This window comes from Petaurus breviceps, unplaced genomic scaffold, assembly GCF_028583685.1.
Source record: "Petaurus breviceps papuanus isolate PSGF00001 unplaced genomic scaffold, PetGlider_PUasm1.0 186, whole genome shotgun sequence".
NCBI classification, from domain to species: Eukaryota; Metazoa; Chordata; class Mammalia; order Diprotodontia; family Petauridae; genus Petaurus; species Petaurus breviceps.
Genome location: NW_027185798.1, coordinates 8,681,463 through 8,702,125, shown reverse-complemented (window position 1 = coordinate 8,702,125; position 20,663 = coordinate 8,681,463). Strand labels below are relative to the sequence as shown.

At 43.1% G+C, this 20,663-nt stretch overlaps 1 long non-coding RNA gene across 1 annotated transcript; it reads right to left on the bottom strand.

Annotated features, from left to right (window-relative positions):
* Positions 1 to 1,515: 1,515 nt before the first annotated feature.
* Positions 1,516 to 20,445, bottom strand: LOC138162076 (uncharacterized). Its single transcript, XR_011168530.1, has 3 exons — positions 20,350 to 20,445; positions 19,561 to 19,771; positions 1,516 to 1,933 (listed from the first exon to the last, which is right to left on the bottom strand). It is a non-coding gene; the product is annotated as an uncharacterized lncRNA (long non-coding RNA).
* Between the last annotated feature and the right edge of the window lie 218 nt (positions 20,446 to 20,663).

Sequence of the window (20,663 nt, the reverse complement as noted above, 5' to 3'; positions counted from 1 at the left end):
GATAAATGCACCACTCACTATACTACTAAGTCTTCCTCCCTCCAGAGAGCCAGGACTAAAACCCAGGGCCCCCAAGTCCCAGTGTGGCACTCTGCCATATGCTACATTAAAAAATGAATCCCTGGATTTAAAAAACCTGCAGCTTCTGGGTCCCCCACCCTCCATCCCAACACACACACACACACACACACACACACACACACACACAACCATGTACACGTTCAGTGATGGCTCGGCCATCCTGGCCACACCCGTCTTCAGCAGAGCGTTGGTGGGGTCCAGGGGAAGAGTGAGGCCCATGGCTGGCCCCAGGGGGTCCCCTCCCTCTTGAAAGTGGCTGGGTCCCACTCCTCGGCATGGCTCCCCATTGCTTGGCCGAAGTTTCCCTGTCTGGGGGCCAGGCGTTCCCACTGAAATAAACAAGTGTTCAATGGGAGTAAAGATGAAGTAACATGGAAGATATTAGCCGGCCTCCACCCAGCCCCCAGCTCCTCCTCCCCCTGCCCAGCACAGCCAAGGTGGTGTTTACTGGGATGCTGGGCCAGGCATTGAATGCCACTCAGGCACAAAGGGGCTCAGTGAGGGAACCCCAGGCCAGACCACAGCCTGCTCCTCTTTCCAGAAAGCCAGAGGTCTAGAGCAGAGCTGTGCCTCGGCCGGTCCAAACCCAGGGATGGCTTTCCAAGCCTGGCACCTAGTCCTGGGCCCTGGTCTCTCTCTGCACCAGAGCAAATGCTAAATCTCCATCTTGAGAACTGAACCCCCCATTTGCTGAAATGAGCTTCATCCCCGGCCCTGGGTTTCTGCCATTCCTCCCTCTCCCATTAGGTTCCTGCCACAAAGTAAGAGTCAAGATTCCAGAGCCACTCTTAGCCCAGCCTCACCATCATATCAAGCAGGGACACCTTTCCACATTCATTTACCCATTGGTCTTATCTGTAGGAAACAGGGTCCAGCTCCCAGAACAAGTGAATGGAACTCAGAAGTCCTGGAATCCTGATGCTTATTGCCCACTGTGACCAGTCCTCCAAGGATATATCTGCTGCCTTACAGCAGATGGGGATGGGATGGGGGCTCTGAGTTAGGGCTTCAGCAGTGGGAAAAGACCTCTGTTCATTATCCCCTGTGGGCCGCTAGGTGGCGCCATAGTACATAGGGCACTGGGCTTACAGTCGGGAAGTCCTAGGTTCAAATCTGACCTCAGACACTAGCTGTGTGACTCTGGGCAAGTCACTTCACCCTGTTTACTTCAGTTTCCTCATCTGTCAGATGAGCTGGAGAAGCAAATGGCAAACCACTCCTGTATCTTTGCTGAGAAAACCCCAAAAGGGAAGAGCTGGACATGACTGAAAGCACCTAAACAAGAATCGCCTCCTATGGATTCTCGATATAGCTTGCTTTGCATATATTTGTTTGCTTACATTGCCCCCATTACAGCGTAAGCTCCTTGAAGTCAGGAACTAAGTCATGCCTCTCTTTTTGTATCTCTGGTGCTTAGCATAGTGTCTGGCATATAGTAGGTGTTTAATAAATGTTTCCCAATGTATGGCTTGGTGGTGTGGTGGAAAGACTCCAAGATCTTTGGCTCATTTGTTCAGTCTCTGCACAAGACACTAAGCTAGGAGAAGGGAATTTGAAAACAGAAAATGGGATAGATCCTGACTTTGAGTAACTTCTGTTCTGCCAAAAGGCTAGGAAGAGGTGGGACAGACCTATGCTTTTATTGTCATAGGGAACACTTTTGTGAGGGAATTCCCTCTACCAATGTAGAACGGGCACCTCTTTGTAGATGATGGTCCAGCGTGCTTCCCAGGGCACCGAGAGGTTCGTTGGTAGCTGGCATCTTTCAGAGGAAGGACTCCATGGCTTGCTCCCCGACCACTGCACGACATTGTCTTTGGGTGACTTACTCAGGTCCGAGAATTTTTCTTCCCTATAGACACAGATAAAATGAATGATGATGGGGACAAAGAAGGAAACAAAACCAAGTGGTTCTGATGGGAAGATGAGGGTCAGCTTTATGGAAGATGTTGTGCCTGAATTGCTCTGGGTTCCAATCCCAGCTCTGCAGTAAATGACCTGGGTGACCCTGGGAAAGTCACTTCCCCCCTCTCCACTTCTGTATTATTCTCTGACACTGATAGAATTGCCTTTTCCTTAGCACTTCTGGTGTGAAGGCTGCCAAGTCCTTTCCAGGGATGATCATCTACCTTTGGTGTCCACCCAACTCTCACCTGCGGCTCCAAGAAGCTGTACCAAGTGCCAGAAGCCACACCCCAGTACAACCATCTTGGAAAAGGGTAGCCCTAGCCTCAGCCAGGTTGGAGGTGGCCCATCAGAGCATGTGAAGATTTCCCCCAGGAGAATGGGTGGATAAGAACAATTTGTTCCAACAGCCATGAAGATGGCTGAAGCAAATGCCAAGGTATGTTCCTTCAAGTCCGAGGCTCTATCCACTGTGCCATCCAGCTGCCCCAAGTTTATTTTGTGAGAGACCAATAACTAGGGGCATCATGATGGGCCTCCTAAAAGACATGGTTCTTGAGCTGAGGTTTGAAGGAAGCCTGGGATTCCAAGAGATGAGCTGAGGAGCAGTGGGAAATAGTGAGTTGGCTACGTTGGCTGGTATGTAGAATTTGTGTGTGTGTGTGTGTGTGTGTGTGTGTGTGTGTGTGTTAAGGCAGTGTGTGGTATCAGGCGAGTGAAATGCATAGTTATTCTAGAGAGATATAGACCAGAGCTATATTATGCAGGACTTTAAATGACAAACAGAGGGGTCCAAGTTTTATTCTAGAGTTAATAGGCAGCCCCTGGTACTTCATGAGCTGGGGAGTGTGGCAGTTAAGTCAAGATCAGTTGGGTAGCTTTCTTGGTTGGGCAGGGAGAGAGCAATAGAACAGCAAGGAAACTCAGGAAAGGGTTGGACAAGAAGGGGCTTAGTTAAACACTTGCTCTAGAGAAAGCATTCTGAGGCTCCAAGACTCCAGACATAGAAAGAGATGCCAACAAGCACACACCCGGCCTCCCAGGGTCCAGAGGGCTGTGTCCCCTGCAGAGAAGGGAGTGCAACACTCCACTGGGGATGGTCCAAGGAAGACAGGATGGGAGGTCAGGGTCCAGTGTCATCAAAGGACTGAGAACAAAGAGCTCTTGGGAGTTTAGGGCTGATGGGTAATGGAAGGCTGATTTCCCCAGATATAGTGCTCAATGTCAGAACAAGGAGTCTCAAAAGCACATTATCAGATCCTTACCAGCAGAATTTCCAGCCAATCTCATCACCCCCTCCTCCATCACAACCACTTCAAGCAGATCTCTGAGCTCTCCCTCTGATCCTTGGAGGAACATAAATTGTCAAGGGGGAATCCCATCTTCTTTGGGCACACACATCGGGGAGAATCTGCTCTTACCCATCAGGAAGTATTGACCATCAGGGAGAGAAATACAACGACCACACAAATGGATGTGCTGGAAAAGAATTCCTGAATAGCTGGGATTAATAGGGCTTCCCCAAGACTGTGACGTGAAATAATCCTCACCCTGCAAAACACAAAGCAAACAGGCGTAGCAGTCCTACCAGAAAGACAAGCAATTATCAAGGAGAACTGGTCTCAGTAACTAGAGGTTCTTACTCTGAGGGCTTGAGAACTTAAAAAAATAATTTGACAACTGGACTTGGATAGAATTGGTTTCTTTTGTAATTTATTAATTTCTTTCTGAGCAAGGTTTTTGCCTTTACCAGTCTGCCAAAGGTGTCCGTGATTAAAAAAAAAAAAGGTTGCAAATGCTTGCCTAGATGTAAAGCAGCAAAATTCGCGCCACATGTATCAGGAACTTGGCGGGGGTGAGCCTCATGACCAGAATATGGCTCTCAAAGTAAAGCTATGCCTTTTTCGAGAGGAGCAGAGTAGTGATGTATGTTAAGAAGATATACTGATTTTGGAGAAACCAAGAGCTGGAGGGGAAGATCAGTGGAGACAGAAGCAGAAGCTATGTTGTCATTGGCACATAACCCAGACCACCGAGACAGACAGAGGAAATAAATGAGGAGTTTGGGAAACAGATGACACAGGGAACCTTGATTATCCAGGCAGATGCTGGAGATCTTTTTTCTCCTAAAAGCAAGACAGTGAATAATTTCATAGCTTGCTTTAACGGTAATTTAATTCTTTGAAATGTGGAGAAACCTGCAAGGAGGTGACGTTCTGGATCTGACACTCACCAGCAAGAAAGAACCAGTTGCTAAGGAGGCCTTGCTAGGATAGGGTGGAAGTAATGATGGGAACCTTGGGACTATTTCATAATAGATTGGGGGTAAAGGTAAGCTGGACACGTCCCCAAGAGTTGGAGAAATGACACAGTAAAGGGTTTAGAGAAAGAATATGTACGATCCTATGGTGGGGGAGAAAGGACTTGGCCCAAACATATTGGAAGTTCTCAAGAATGAAATTCTGAAGAAACAGAATGAAATAATTCCAATGCCATATTCTTCTCCATCTTCTTCCTTTTAGGCACCTTCCAGTTCCGTAGTTTAGTCCCATCTAAACATTGATTTGAGGCAGCTAGGTGGCTCAGTGGATAGGGCACTGGGTTTAGAGTCTACAAGTCCTGAGTTCAAATTTGACCTCAGACACTAGCTGTATGACCTTGGGCAAGTCACTTAACCTCTGTTTGCCTTAATTCACTGAAGAAAGACACAGCAAACCACTTCAGTATCTTTGCCAAGAAAACCTCATGGACAGTATTGGCATGCTATGTTCCATGGGGTTAAGAAAAGTTGGAAGTGATTGAACAATTGAACAACAACAAACATCCATTCACCTGTAGTTAGGGTGTTGTGGGGTTTAGTCACATGATATTTCAGGCCTTTTTCTCCACCATAAGTGCTATTTGACTTCTTTGCTCACCCTTGTTTCTTTGCGTACTTTTAAAAAGGAATCTCTTGTCTCTCTGTTGCTATTTTGTTGATATTGTTCTTAGTTGTATATGCATTGAGCTTTCTTATATATCTGTTGTTTGCTGTGTTTGCAAAACAAATCATTTGTTCAAGTCTAATTTTCTTCACACAAACATTCCTTCTTATTGAACATTTATCTTTTTTCATGAAACTTGGGTTGCATCTTGAGCTCTTTGCTTTTTGGGAGATGTCATTCCACTCCCTCTTGCAGTTTCCTGTGGGTACAGAAGAGTCTTATATGAATATTCTTTCTTTTATATTTGAAAGTCTTTCTTCTGGTCACTTGCAGAATGTATTGTCATAGGGATTGCTATATTTAAAGACTCTGTGTCTCAGAGTTTGCATCACAGCTACTCCCACCCACCCAGAGGTGATCTGTGCCTTCTTTTAATTGTCCCTTTGTGTTTGGAAGCTCTTGGCGGTTTCCTTGCATTGATTTTTGAATTACGGCATTCATTTTTTTTTTTTTTTACTTATTGTGCTCTTTTGGGAGACCCATAATGCTTAAGGTGTCAAGACACATTCTGCTTCGCTTGTTAGGACATCATGCTCTTCTTCCTAACTGTCTTTGATTCTGTGTATTTCCCAATCAATTATTCACTCTTTGTTCCTTTGGTGAAATGTGCCATGGTAGATCAAGTTTTTTTATTCTGCCAATTATTTCTGATGTTCAGGTCAGAAATTCTGCTTTTACCATTTGAATTTCTCTTTTAAGTCACCCAGGAACATCCAGTTGTGGTTCCATGCTTTCTTGGGAATTTTTCATATCTTCTGCCTCATCAGGTATTGATTAATTTTCCTTTGTCTTGTAAAATTTATTCATAGATGTTTGGACTCTGTGAGCTGATCTGGAAGCCATATCCTCTTTTGTTATTATTTTCTTTTAGGCTGGTTTATCTGCTTGTGCTCAAGAGCTTCAACTGAATTTTCTTCCTCTTGAGATCTTCAGTCTTTTTATATTTCACTATTGTTCACTTTCTGGCTCCTTCTCCTCTGATAGTGGTGTCCCTCGGTGCTGCACCTCAAAGCTGCCTCAGCCTCCTCCCACTCTGGGCAATTCACATATCACTGGCCTTGGTCTCTGCCCCAAGTGACTTTCGGGAGAATAGAACTGAAACCAGAGGGATGCTGGGCTCTTTCCCTTAGGATTAGTGGAGTGCCACACAGCCACACACATGTGTCCTGCCCGAATTTCTTCCATTCTTCAGTTCTCTGAAGGAACTCTGTTTCAATATAGAGCAGTGCTGCATTCTTGTTCCAGACCGAGCTTTTTGGTTGTCCGTGGTATTGGGGAGACAGAATGATAAAGATGAGTTCTGTCACAAGCCTGTGGATCAGCTTGTGCAACCCTGCTATGGGTAGTAAGGGAGAGGGGGCTGAAGGAGGATGTTAGAGATTAGAGATTAGCCTTCTCCTTTGTTAGTTAATCAACTAGTCTTGTTAGTGTTTTTAGTGTCCTAGAGCATGGAGACAACTGAAATTGCTTTATGTCTTATTCATAATTCCTATTTTGGAGAGGTTTGAGAGGTCATAAAGAGCAGAGAAAATGTCTAGTCCTCCATCTTGGTAATCACATGGCCAAGAACTCCCAAACTGTTTCAATGACCAAGAAAATTGGGAATGAACTTGGTGATTCATCAATGAACTTGGTGAAATAAATGGTTTAAAAAGACATGAAACAAGTCATAAATGAACTCCCGGAGAAAAATTCCCCAAGATTAGATGGATTTACAAGTGAATTCTATGAAACATTTAAGGAATGATGAATCCCAATACTCCATAAATCACTTGAAAAAATAGGTAAAGGAGTCCTACCAAATTCCTTTTATGACACACATATGACTTTGATACTTAAGCCAAGGAGAACAAAAACAGAGAAAGAAAACTATAGACCAATTTCCTTAACAAATATTGATGCACAAAATTTAAATAAAATATTAGCAGGGAAATTACAGTAATATATTACAAAGATCATACACTATGACCAAGGGAGATTTATATTAGGAATGCACAGATGGTTCAATATTAGGAAAACTATCGGCATAATTGATTATATCAATAACAAAACCACAAAAATCATATGATTATATCAACAGATGCAGAAAAAGTCTTTGACAAAATACAACATTCATTCCTATTAAAAACATTAGAAAGCATAGGGAAGATGGAATCTTTCTTAAAATGATGAGTAGTATCTATCTAATACTAAGAGCAAGCATGATCTATAATGGGAATAAACTTCAAACTTTCCAAATAAAATCAGGGATGAAGCAAGGATATTCGTCATCCACCACTGTTATCAGATATTGTACTAGAAATGCTAGCTATAGCAATAAGACAAGAAAAAGAAATTAATGGCATAAAAACAGTCAGGGATAAAACAAAACTATTACTCTTTACAGATGATATGATAGTATACTTAGAGGACCCTAGAGAATCAACAAAAAAAAGCAGTTGAAACAATTAACAATGTTAGCAAAGTTGCAGGATATTAAATAAACTCCCACAAATTATCAACATTTCCATATGCTACCAACAAGACCCAGCTGGAAGAGATAAAAAGAGAGATTCCATTTAAAATAACTGCAATCAATATAAAATATTTGTGGATCTACCTGCCAAGACAAACCTAGGGAACATAATTACAAAACACTTTTCACACAAATAAAGACAGATCTAAACAACTGGAGAAATATTAATTGCTCATGGGTAGACAGAACCAGTATAATAAAAATCACAATTCTATCTAGGTTAATTTACTTATTCAATGCCATACCAGTCAAACTACCAGAGGATTATTTTGCACAGCTAGAAAAAATAATCTAAAAATTCATCTGGAAGAACAAAAGGTCAAGAATAATGAGGGAATCAATGAAAAAAAAGCAAAGGAAGCCAACCTAGCAGTGCCAGATTTCAAACTATATTACAAAACAATAATTATCAAAATAAGAAATTGAGTGGTGGATAAGTGGAAAAAAAATAGGTACACAATACATAGTATAAATGACCATAGTAATCTAGAATTTGATTAGTCCAAAGATCCAAGCTTTTGGAGTAGAATTTACCATTTGAAAAAAAATTACTGGAAATTTTGGAAAGCAGCTTGGCAGAAACTAGGCATAGATTAACATCTCCTGCTCTATACCAAGATAAGGTCAAGGTGGATAAATGATTTAGACATAAAAGATGATAGTATAAGTAAATTAGAGGAGCATGGGGAAAAACTTGTTGTATCTATAGATAACAGAAGAGTTTATGACCAAACAAAAGATAGAGAGGATAATAAGTAAAATGTATCATTTTGATCACATGCAATTAAAAAGCTTTTGCACAAACAAAACTACTGCAGCCAAAATTAGAAGGAAAACAGGAAACTGAAAAAAATTTAGAGCAAGTTTCTCTGATAAAGGCTTCCTCTCTCAAATATATAGGGAACTGAGCCAAATTTATGAAAATAAGAGCCATTTCCCAGTTGATAAGTGGTCAAAGGATATGAATAGGCAGATTTCAGAAGAAGAAATCAAGGTTATCTATAGTCATATAAAATGCTCTAAATCACTATTTATTAGAGAAATGCAAATTAAAACAACTCAGCTGTGAGGAAGGGGCTAGAAAAGGAGCCTGAAAATGTGTTTGCTTCACCCAACCCTGGCCTGATTACAACAACAGGTAGGGATCCCACCCTCAGGTCAAAACACAAACAATATACAAAAAATTTTGTGAATATGATTCCACTCAACATTTACACATGGAATGTACACATGCTTATGGACAACATGAAATCCAGTAGACCTGAAAGTACTGAATCCAGGGTGGGTCCAGATAAGAGAAAGGCCCATTAGTGGAGAGAGAATGGGTGCAGTGTCCCACACCCTTGGACAATGGCTCTGATAGTAGATTTGACTTTTTAAAAACACACACACACACACAGTAGGCTAGGTGACCCCTGTACATGTCACTTAACTTCTTGGTAACAAACACATCTCTGTAAAACTAAGTTTCGGAGAGGTTGCTAACCTCTAGTAGTATAGAGAGCTGTTCCACAGGAACTCCCTATGCCAATGAAATCACTAGTACAAATTAGCAGTTGGTTAGCACATAACAGACCCTTAATAAATACTAACTGATTGACAAAAAAAAGATATATCTAGAAGCTGGAAACAAGGGCAGCTAACAGAGTGGGAATTTGAATGCATAAAAACACCAACAAAGAGAGTGAGTAATGGTGGGGGAGGGAAAGGGCCAAAGGGTGGAACTTTCAGGGAGATGGGTTGATGTTCATGGACCACAGAGGGAAGATGGAGATCTTTATTCCTTGCTATTACTTTCTCTGCCATGGAGAGAAATATTACAACTGGAAAGGACAGAACAAAAATGGCAGATATGGAATGATTCCCAAGAGAGAGAGGGAGATACTAAGATAGCCAAGATAAATGTAGGGGGGCAACATGGAGCTGGGACTAAAGGGCTTGCTTTGGAGTCAGGAAGATCTTTGATTAACTCTTGCCTATAGTACTCACTGGCCAAGTGACCTTGGACAAGTCACTTAACTTTTCAGTACCACAGGTGATTCTCTAAATTGCTTCAAGGATGGCTGTGATCCTCATCAGCAAAGGAAATTTCCTTACAATGCTACAATAACTGGTACAGAAAAAAAGATAAATTCTTGCACAGGTTGTAAAAAGTGTGCTTCACCAGCATCCAGTGGGGGAAGGAGGACTATATAGCAGTTTTCCGGGGCAGGGGGAAAACAGATTTGGAGATTTGGTGGCCTGCAAATTCCATATGGGTCAACAGGGTTATATGGCACCTTGTAAAGCTAAAGCAACCTCAGACTGCATTAAGGGAGGCAAAGAGTCCATGAACAAGGAGGTGACCTTCCTGCTGTCCACTGTCCTGGTCAGTCGACAGCTGGAGTATTAGTCTCAGTTCTGGGTGCCCAGTTTTAGGAAGCTGGAGAGCATCCCAAGGAGGGAAAGTAGGATGAGCAAGGACCTTTGGGTCATGCTTTCTGGGAACCAGTTAAAGGACTGGGGGTTGTTTAGCCTGGAGAAAAGTGGAGAAGGGGAGTTGTGGTGGCTGTCTCCAAGTACTTGAAGGACTGTTGTGCAGACATGTAGGCTTGTCCTGCTGGGCCCCAGAAGGCAGAACTATGAAATGAGGTTGGGACTTGATGTAAGGAGAAGCTTCCTCATGATTAGACCTTACCCCAAAGTGTAATGGACTGCCTTGCTGTTGTTCAGTCATTTTTAGTCCTGTCGGATTCTGTGTGACTTCATGTGGGGTTTTCTCAGCAAAGATTACTGGAGGGATTTACCATTTCCTTCTCCAGCTCATTTTACAGATGAAGAAACTGAGACAAATGGGATGAAGTGACTTGCCCAGGGTCACACAGCCAGTAAGAATCTGAGGCCAGACTTGAACTCAGGTCTTTGTGACTCTAGGTTGGGCGCTGTATCTGCTGCATCACTTAGCTGCCCAATGGGCTGTCTTAGGTGGTAGTAGTTAACCTTTCAATGGAGGTCTTCAAGTAAAGGGTTGATGACCACTTGTCTAGGAGGGACTTCTTGTTTCAGTAAAGTCTGAACTTGAAGGCCAGATTCTGAGCCTATGATTCTATCATCAAACAAGTCACCTGCAAGACAGTTGACTCTTACGCTGGCTTTCATAATGGCTGCTAATGACATAGGGGTAAAGGAAGGGCAAATCAGACCTCAGTAACTGCCGCGGTGGTGGAGACCTTCAGGAAGGAAGCTTCTAGTTCCTCTGGCCTCTGTTTCTCCCTCTTCCCCTTCTCACACTTGTTTCCCTGTGGCAGCCCCAGGGTGACCACTCCAAAGGCCTGCACTGCTGGGGGTTTGTGGCTCTGATTAAATCCTTTCCATTTTGGGGAAAATGGGGTTGGGCATCTGAGAAGTGTCTGAACAGGGTGTGTGTGTGTGTGTATTTGGGGTCAGAGGGAAAAGTGTATTTACAGGGTGAACAAGACCAGCCTAAGGCCCAATTGTGAAATTGAAAGTGCTGGAGGTGGGGCCTGGTCCCTGAAAGGGTGAGTCTGGTCAGATCCTCACAGGTTTGGAGGTCGGAGGAAGAAGAGGCACATTCCATGGCTGAAGCCACAAGAAGATGGGTCTGGTCTCTAGATAGAATGGCCCCTTATCTGGCTAGGGGCGCGTGCCTGGGTTTTGTGGGGCCTGCCTCTGCCTCCTGTTTCTTTTGAAGTATGTTCAACTGCAGTGCCAGGTCCCTCTGCCCTCACTGCTCCACCTGGCAATGCCTGGGTCTGCTTGGCAGCCGGTGCTCACTGAGACAGCCTGTTCAGTGTCTGCTTTTGGCAAACCAGCCTTTTGGAAAAGCCAGAGTGGGCGGGGTGAGATCCGTTGGCTAAAGGTTGAATGGAAGCCATGCAGATGCATGCAACATTGTACAACCAGCTATCTGCTTTCCTGTGTCTCCCTAAGCTCAGTGGGCATTGACCCTGCCCCCTCTCTCCCTCCCTGACACCTCCCCCTTCATCTGAACTTGTGTCTCTGGTAGGGCTTCGAGTCACAGTGAATGGAGGGTAACCCATGGTGTCAGGATGACCTGGGTTCAGAGCCTGCCCTTGGTGCTTCCTAGCTGGTGGACAATGGGCAAGTCTTTCTGCATAACATCCAGCCTTCCACAGCTGTGAGTCTCCCCTGACCCCAGACCTGGAATGCACTCCCTCCTTCATCATCTTGGACTTCCTTTGTTCAAAGCCTAGTTCAGGTGCCACCTCTCCCTGGACATGCTCATTAGTCCTCACTCCCTCTTGAAATTACTTTGTCTATAATTTACTTATCACTTATTATATATATTTCCTTCTTTACTTAGGGTGTTCCCCTTCGAACTCCCTGAAAGTAAGCCTCTTGAAGACAAGAATTATTTTTTCCATAGACAAAAACTGAGTCTAATAGAGGGCTGCAGATATACTTGGTACTTAGTAAATGTTTGTTGACTTGAGTCAAAATCAATTAACCTCTAATTTTCCTCATCTACAAAATGGAAATAATAGTAATACTAATAATGTTTGTAAAGTGAGAAAATAATAGTCCCAATTCTGAGGGTTGCAATGAGCTTTGACTGAAGTTATGTATTACAAAGCACTTTCCAGTCTTTAGAATACAACTCTAACTTAATATAATAATAATTAATCATATGGAATAATGGATAAAAATATCAGTTATTAGTTTTCTGTCTCACCTTAATCATTTATGTGATGATTATGTACTAGGCACTTGGCTAAGGTCAGGGGAGACAAAGTAAAGGGGGAAAACCCTTTTTTCTCTGTCCTCAAGGAGCTTCTATTTTAATGGGGTAGACATTATCTCTAGATAAAAGATTCCTACAAAGTTGATGGAACGTGGCTTTAGTGAGGCAGTTTCCAGGAATGGCAGCCAGAAGAAGGTGGCAATTGATTCTAAGCCAGGGATTGTAGAAGGCAATGGTAGGATGGAGAGCATTCCAAGTTGGGGAAGATGATAGGGGATGTAAGGGGCTGTGATGTGGAAGAAGACTGGAGAGATGGGAAGGGGCCAGGTTGGGAAAAGTGTTAAATGCCAGAGTCTGGCTTTCTTTCTTACATCCTTTTCAAATTTAAACAGCTTACATTCTTTTTTAAATTTTATTTTGTTTCTTTTTTAATGAACAAAAATCTAATTTCTTTTTCCCTACTTCCCTTCCATTCCCCATTAAAAAGACAAATAAAACCCATGTAACAAACATGCATAGATGAGCACAAAACAGATTTTCCCATTGGCCGTGTCCAGTGAAATTTGATGGTATTGTGAAGCCTGTGACTCAGTTATGGTGGTGTTACAAGGGGAAGGGAGGGACTGGCCACCCATTCTTGGCGGCATCCTGGGTTTTGGACAGACCCATTTCCTCCCTGCCTTTGCCCTATCTGACCTCTATGGAGGCTGATCCAAAGTAGGACAGCCATCCCTTGGGGGTAGGGGGTGAAAAGTCTAGCACTTAGGGCCTGCAGGTCAGAGCCTGAATCCTGTAACGGGAGCTCCGGATTATAGGATTGGCATCCCTGGACTCAGAACCTAGAGCAAAGGGATTTTTGGTGATATCTCAAACAACCAGGGATTGGGTCTGATTGTTTAGAATAGACAAGAACTCAGGGTCTAGTAACTCAGATTATTTGGCCACTGTTCCAAATTGCTTCATTCTCTGCTGCTGAAGTGGAAGATGGAGAGGTCAGCCAGTCCCTGGAGGACAGTGTTCCATGGGGGTTAAAGTCCATTCCTCAGGCAGGTCCTTTCTGAAAAGGGGAAAAGCTGAAAGGCTCTCACTTTCCACCCACCGACTCTAGGATGATTCTGACCCACATGGAGAAAGCCAATCAACTCATCTGTCTTCAGTGCTAGGTATGGTTTGGGCCTGTCTTCCTCCTCAAAGAGACGTAAGTGAGCGGTCCTCCAGTCCTCCAGTGCTCTCGAAGAGATCGCCAATGGGCCTTCGAGGTGGAGGCATGGGGAATAGTGGATAAAGAAAGGAATCTGGAATCACAGAGGTCTGGGTTCAAATCTCTCCTTAGACACTTATTAGCTGTGTGATCCTCAAAAAGTATGAGCAAGTCATTTAACTTCTCTAGGTATCAATATCCTCACTGGAAAAATGAAAATGTTGTCCTCACTAACCTCTTGGGTCCTTTCGTCTCTAGATCTATTATGGAAGTTCACAACTTCCATGGGAAGACACAACGAGCCCCTAACCAAACTTAGTAACATCCCAGAAGCGTATCAAGTTAAAACTACTGTATCTTTCCTCTATTCAAAATCCTTCAATGTATAGTTCTAGGGAGTAGAGACAAGATGGCAGAGAGAAGCCAGGCAGCTACCTGAGCTCTCCCCAGTCTCCCTCAGAAACAATGTTAATTCAAGGCTCTAAAAGAATTCTAGAGCAGTAGAATTCACAAAAAGAAGTAGTGAAACAATTTTCCAGCCCAAGACAACTTAGAAGGACTTGAGGAAAAGTCTGTCTCATGTGGGTAAAAGATGGGCACAGCCCAGCACAAGTGATGTCTGGGCAAACCAGCAAGGTACTCTTAGCCACAGCACAGATCAGCAACCAAGGTCCTGAGGTCCTGGCTCAGTAGGTCAGTGGTATAGAACTGTGAGGCCTCCAGTCCCAGCACAGCAGGCAAGCTGCCAGCCTAGGAACCCAAGGCACAATAGGCACAACTAGGCTGGGACACCCTAGCACAGAAAGCTAGTGACCAGGCCCCTAGCCCCTAATGCAAAAAACCTGGGACATGTCTCCTGTACCTCAGGATCAGAGCTCAACTTTTAAAAATGAGCAAAGAACAGCAAAAAAGACCCCTGACCATAGAAAGCTACAAGGGCAACAGGGAAGATCAAAACATAAACCAAGAAGAGGACAAAATGTCAAAATTCCTCAAGAGGAAAGATGAATTGGTTACAAGCCCAAAAAGTCCTCTTGGAAGAGCTCAAAAAGTATCTGGTGGTATAAAAATCGGGGAAAGAAATGAGAGCTATGCAAGAGGGTTATAAAAAAAAAGAGTCAATAGCTTGGAAAACAAAACACAAAAATTGACTGAAGAAAACAACTCCTTAAAAAATAGAATTGGCCAAAGGGAGAGAAAAAATCCATGGAAGGAAGCAACTCCTTTAAAAGTAGAATTGACCAAATGGAAAAGGAGGTACAAAAGCTGACTGAAGAAAATAATTCCTTAAAAATTAGAATTGGGGAAGTGTAAGCTAATGACTCTATGAGACATCAAGAATCAGTCAAAGAAAATCAAAAGAATTTTAAAAATAGAAGAAAATATAAAATATGTCATTGGAAAAACAACTGACTTGGAAAATAGATCCAGGAGAGATAATTTAAGAATTATTGGACTACCTGAAAGTCATTATCAAAGGGGGAAAAAAAGAGCCTGGACAGCATCTTTCAAGAAATTGTCAAGTAAAACTGACCTGATATCCTAGAACCAAAGGGCAAAATAGTCATTGAAAGAATCCACTGATCATCTCCTGAAAGAGCAAAATGAAAACTCTTATATTGTAACCACATTCCAGAACTATCAGGCCAAGGAGAAAATAGTGCAAGCAGTCAGAAAGAAACAATTCAAAAATGAAGGAGCCACAGTCAGGATTACAGAAGATTTAGCATCTTCTATATTAAAGTATGAGAGGACTTGGAGTGTGGTATTTTGGAAGGGAGAAGAGTTGGGATTTCAACCAAGAATCAACTACCCAGCAACCTTAGCATAATCCGTCAGGGGAAAAGATGGATATTAAATGATATAGGGGACTTTCAAACTTTTCTACTGAAAAAACCAGAACTGGACAGAAAATTTGATCTTCAAATACAAGATTCAAGAGAAGCATAAAAAGGTAAACAGGAAAGAAAAAAAAAACAAACAAGCCATGGTATAAGGTTAAACTGTTTAAATCTCTCCATGGGAGGATGATACTTATAACTCTTAAGAACTGTACCTTCATTAGGGCAATTAGAATTATACTTAGAAACTTTGATGTAATGATGGGGAAAAAAGGCTTAAGAGGTGAACTAAAGGATTGTACTGGGAGAAGAGGAACAGGAGGAGGCAGAATGGTGTAAATTACACTACATTAAGAGGCTTAAAAGATCTATTACAGTAGAGGGGTGAGCATTGTTTGAACTTTACTGTCATTGGATTTGGCTCAAAGAGGGAATAACATACACACTCAGTTGGGTAGAGAAATCTATCTTACCTTTTAGGGAAGTAGGAGGGGAAAGGGGAAAGAAAAGGAAAAAGGGAGGGGCTGATAGAAGGGAGGGCAGTTGGTGAAGGTGGTGGTCAGAAGTAAAACACGGGTGAGGAGGGACAGTGTGAAAGGAGAGAGAAAAGTAGGATGGAGGGAAATACACAGGAATCATAACTGTGAATGTGAATGGGATGAAATCTCCCATCAAATGAAAGGGAATAGCAAAGTGGATTAAGAACCAGAATCCTACAATAAGTTGTTTACAAGAAATGTGTTTGAAATGGAGAGACACATAGAGTAAAGGTAAAGGGCTTGAGCAGAATATATTACACTTCAGCTGAAGAAAAAAAAAAGAAAGAAAGCACGGGTAGCAATTCTGATCTCAGACAAAGCGAAAACAAAAATAGATCTAATTAAAAGAGACAAGGAAGGAAACTACGTCTTGCTAAAAGGCACCATAGACAATGAAGTAATATCAATACTAAACATATATGACCAAGTGCTATAGAATTCAAATTCTTAGAGAAGTTAAGTGAGTTACAGGAAGAAACATACAACAAAATTATGCTATTGGGGGACCTCAACCTCTCCTTCTCAGAACTAGATAAATCTAACCACAAAATAAGCAAGAAAGAAGTTAAGGAAGAGAATAAGATTTTAGAAAAGTTATATATGATCTCTGGAGAAAATTGAATGGGAATAGAAAGGAATATACCTTTTTCTCACATACACAAAAATTGACTGTGTATTAGAGCATAAAAACCTTACAATCAAATGCAGAAAAGGCAGAAATATTAAATGCAATCTTTTCAGATCATGATGAAATAAAAATTACATGAAATGAAGTGTCATAGAAAGATGATTAAAATTAATTGGAAACTAAATAAACTAATTCTAAAGAATGAGTGGGTCAAACAACAAATTATAGAAACAATCAATAATTTCATCAAAGAGAATGACAATAAGGAGGCAACATACCAAAATGTATAGGATGCTGCCAAAACAGGGGAAATTTTATATCTCTAAATGCTTACATGAATAAAATAGAAAAAAGCAGATCAATGAACTAGGTGTGTAATTAAAAAAAAACTTAGAAAAAGCACAAATCAAAAGTCCCCAATTAAATGCTAAATTAAAAATTCTGAATATTAAAGGAGATATTAATAAAATTGAAAGCAAAACTATTGAACTAATAAATAAAACTAAGAACTGGTTTTATGAAATAACCAATAAAATAGATAAACCTTTGGTTAATTTGATTTGAAAAAAGAAAGAGAAAACCAAATTACCGTATCAAAAATGAAAAAGATGAATTCACCACTAACGAAGAGGAAATTAAAGCAATAATTAGGGACAATTTTGCCCAACTGTATGCCAATAAATGTGGCGTTCTAAATAAAATGGATGAATGTTTACAAAAATATAAATTGCCCAGATTAACAGAAGAGAAAATAAAATATTTAATAACCTTATTTTAGAAAAATAAATTGAACAGGCCATCTATATCTATATCTATCTGTCTCTCTATCTCTCTGTCATTGATCCCCTGATTTAAATCAAAGTCTCTAAATTCAGATCGTGGAGCCCCAGAACATTAAGGTTCCAGCATGGGTCCATAGAAATTTCTCTGTTCACATCTTGGCCCAGCCCATCTTACTGACCTTATTATGTGTCACAGTCTAGCAAGCCTGGTCTCTCCAAAGTTCCTCATACATATCATTCAAGCTCCCATCGCCATATCTTTGCACTGGTTCTTCCTAATGCCTCCCCCTCCTCAGACTCTGGCCCCTTAAAATGCCTTGTTTGTTTCAGAATTCAGCTTGAGCGCCCCCTTCTATGTCGGGGGTTCTGAACTTCCTTTTGTGTCCCAGGCTCCTTGGTCAGTCTAATGAAGCCTATGGACTCTTTCTCAGGATCATGTTTTTAAATGCATTAATGAATGAATGAAAAAATAAACAAACAAACAAATATAAGATGACAAAGGAAGCCAAGTCTCCTGAAATAGGGTGATCAATATATTAGAGTTTCAAGTTCATAGGCCCCAGGTTAAGAATCTCCATTCTACATGAAACCTTTCCTTATGCTCCCTCTCCCTGCTAAGTGCCTCCTCTGGGTTCACTTTTATACACCCCTTTTTATGTACTTGTATTCTCTCTGGGAGAGTGTAAGCCCCTTAAGGGCAGGATTGTTTAATTTTTGGTTTTGTAGCCTTAGAGAGTAGTGCAGCATGTGGTATATAGTGGGTGTTTAATAAATGCATGTTTATTAATTGCTTAACCCAGAGCATGGACCCTAAATCATAGATCTTTAAACTCAGTTCAGACATAGAACTCAGAGCCCAGCATTCAAAACCTAGGGTCAGAAATCTGGAGTTCAGCTTCCCCTGGCCCCAAGATGCAGTAGATATTCTCCCAGTATGCACCAGGAAGTGAAGGGACCCCTTTTCCTAGCCTCCTTCCTGGCTCAGCATCTGGGACTGCAGGCAGGCTGCTGTGGGAGCCCCATTACCAGGAGGGGCCGAGATTGTTTCTGAAAATGAGCTGGGGATGAGGTGACTCCCTGAGTGCTTGCCAGAAAGCCTCTTAGCGAGGGCAGACAGGCCTACAGGAAACATACAATCTGTCAGCACGGGCCCCTTGATGGGCTGGAACACAGAGAGGCCTGTGGCAACATGAGATGCGTGACAGACTGACTGAGAGGATGGGGGGGGGGTGCGGTAGAGGAGGCAGTTCACAGAGCACTGCCCCCAGCTACTCCTCAGCCTCTCAGCCCAAAGTGGGGGCAGGGACTGGGGTGAAAGGTCTGACAGGGGAACAAGGAGACCCCATTCCCACTCTCGGGACCTCCCAGTCTGAGGCCGCTGCCCTGTCCGCTGTCAGTCTCATGTCTGGGGTCATACATACCTAAAAACTCCAGAGAGCTGGGCCAAAGACAATATATACAGGCCATTCGTGATTAATTGCAGATGTGCAGAAATCTATCTCCTCCATTCCCTCACTCTCTGCCCCCAGGGGCTCCTTACCTTCTCTGGAGTGGGGCCTGCAGACTGCTGGGGAAGGGGCTGACTGCGGTGGTAGTGGGGGGTGGGAGGGGATTTGGGTCAGGCTGTGAGTCCTTGGGCTGGATCCAAGGAGTAAAGAGCTTGGAGTAAGGAAGCCCTGGTTCTTGTATGGTCCTTTCTACTTTGTTTAGCCGTTAGTGACCTGTTAAGAGACCTTGGGTAAGTCACTTCCCATCTCCTCAAAGGCAGTGTAGTAGAGTGTGGTCCTAGAATCAGGAAGACTTGGGTTCAAATACTCTTTCAGACACCTGTTGGCTGTGGGACTGTGAGCAAGCTGTTAAACTCCTCTAGGTTGGAGGCAGCTGGGTGAGTCGGTGGATAGAGTCAAGTAGACCTGAGTTCAAATTTGACCTCAAGCACTTCCTAGCTATGTGACCTTGGGCAAGTCATTTAACCCTGCTTGCCTCAATTTCTTCATCTGACAAATGAGCTAGAGAAGGAAGTGGCAGACCACTTTAGTGTCTCTCCCAAGAAAACTCCATGGACAGTGTGGTCCACGGGGTCTCAAAGGGTCAGACACGACTGAAGAACATCAGCTACAAGGTCTCAGTCTCTATCTGTAAAATGACCTTGAAGGGCCCCCTCAGCCCCCTAGTCTACGGCTCCATGACCCTGGGACCAAGCATGTGCCAGGGCATGATGGGAGTGGGTAGGGTAAGGGACAGCTCCCTCCTCGAGCCGGACACATGGACTAAGATGAAATGTTTGTCCAGAATCTCCTCTTCAGGTTCTAGTGCAGGTCTGGGCAAAAAAGACTGCCCCTGCCTGCCCTCAGGGAGCTTCTGGTCCAGCTGGATCCTTACCTAGGAAGATGCAACCGAGACAACACATGCCCGATGAAGCGGAGAAAGTCTGGTCTGCGCCACTCGCCAGTCACGTGACTCTGCTTCCGGTCAGTCCGACGATCATTGATGGAGAGCCTGCGGTGTGCGAGCCATCGGCAGCAGCCCTCAGGTTGTCTCCTTCTCTCCTGCCAAAGTGCGTCCCCTCTAACGCCGTGGCTCCCTGTTCTCTCTAGGGTCAAATGCAAACCCCTTGTTTGTCACTGAAAACTCCTTTGCCCGTCTCTGCAGGCTTCTGATGCATTCCTCCTGCCTCAGTGATCCAGCCCAAGGGTTCCCCGGGCGTTCCTCACACAGGAGACTCCATCTCCCATCACTAGGCTTTTGGCCCAGCTGCCCCTCACGCCGGGAAGGCTTTCTCTCCTTCCTACTTCTCCAAGAATCCCTGGTTTCCTTCAAAACTCATCTCAAGCACTTTCTGCATGAGATTGTTTCTTACTCCCTGCAGTCCCCCCTCACCCTGTGCCAGCTACTAGGACCCCCCCCACTCCCTCTGCTGCCCAGATTACTCTGGGTTTTGGACATATGCAATATCTACATCCATGCATGCATGTATATGGACACACCCTGGATACATGTATATAGACACTAGTGTTTATATAGAGCTCTAGATGTGTCTGTGTATACATGTATAACTCCTTGCAATACACACATATATGTATATCTATGTATATAGACATATATACGTGTGCATATGCTTCTCCTCAAGTACTTCTGGACATACACATACATACATGTATATATGCATACCCTCCTTGAAGGCAAAGTCTTAATAAAGGCTTGTTGATTGGATTAAAGACACAAAAATAAAAATCCAATAGTTTCTACCCTCCAGGAACTCATTCTTTCCTGGGAAGTGGGGAGTGGAGAACCCAAGGGCTGTACATGCCTTACATGTGAAATCATACTAAAGTCATTTCAAGGGGGTGAGCTAATAGGCAGGTGGTGACATCGGGCTGTGCTCTGAAGGAAGCTGAGGACCCAGTGTGACCTCTGACCAGACCCTTTCCATCGCTGGCCTCAGTTTTCCATCCTGTTAAATGAGGGCCCATGACGTGTTAGCA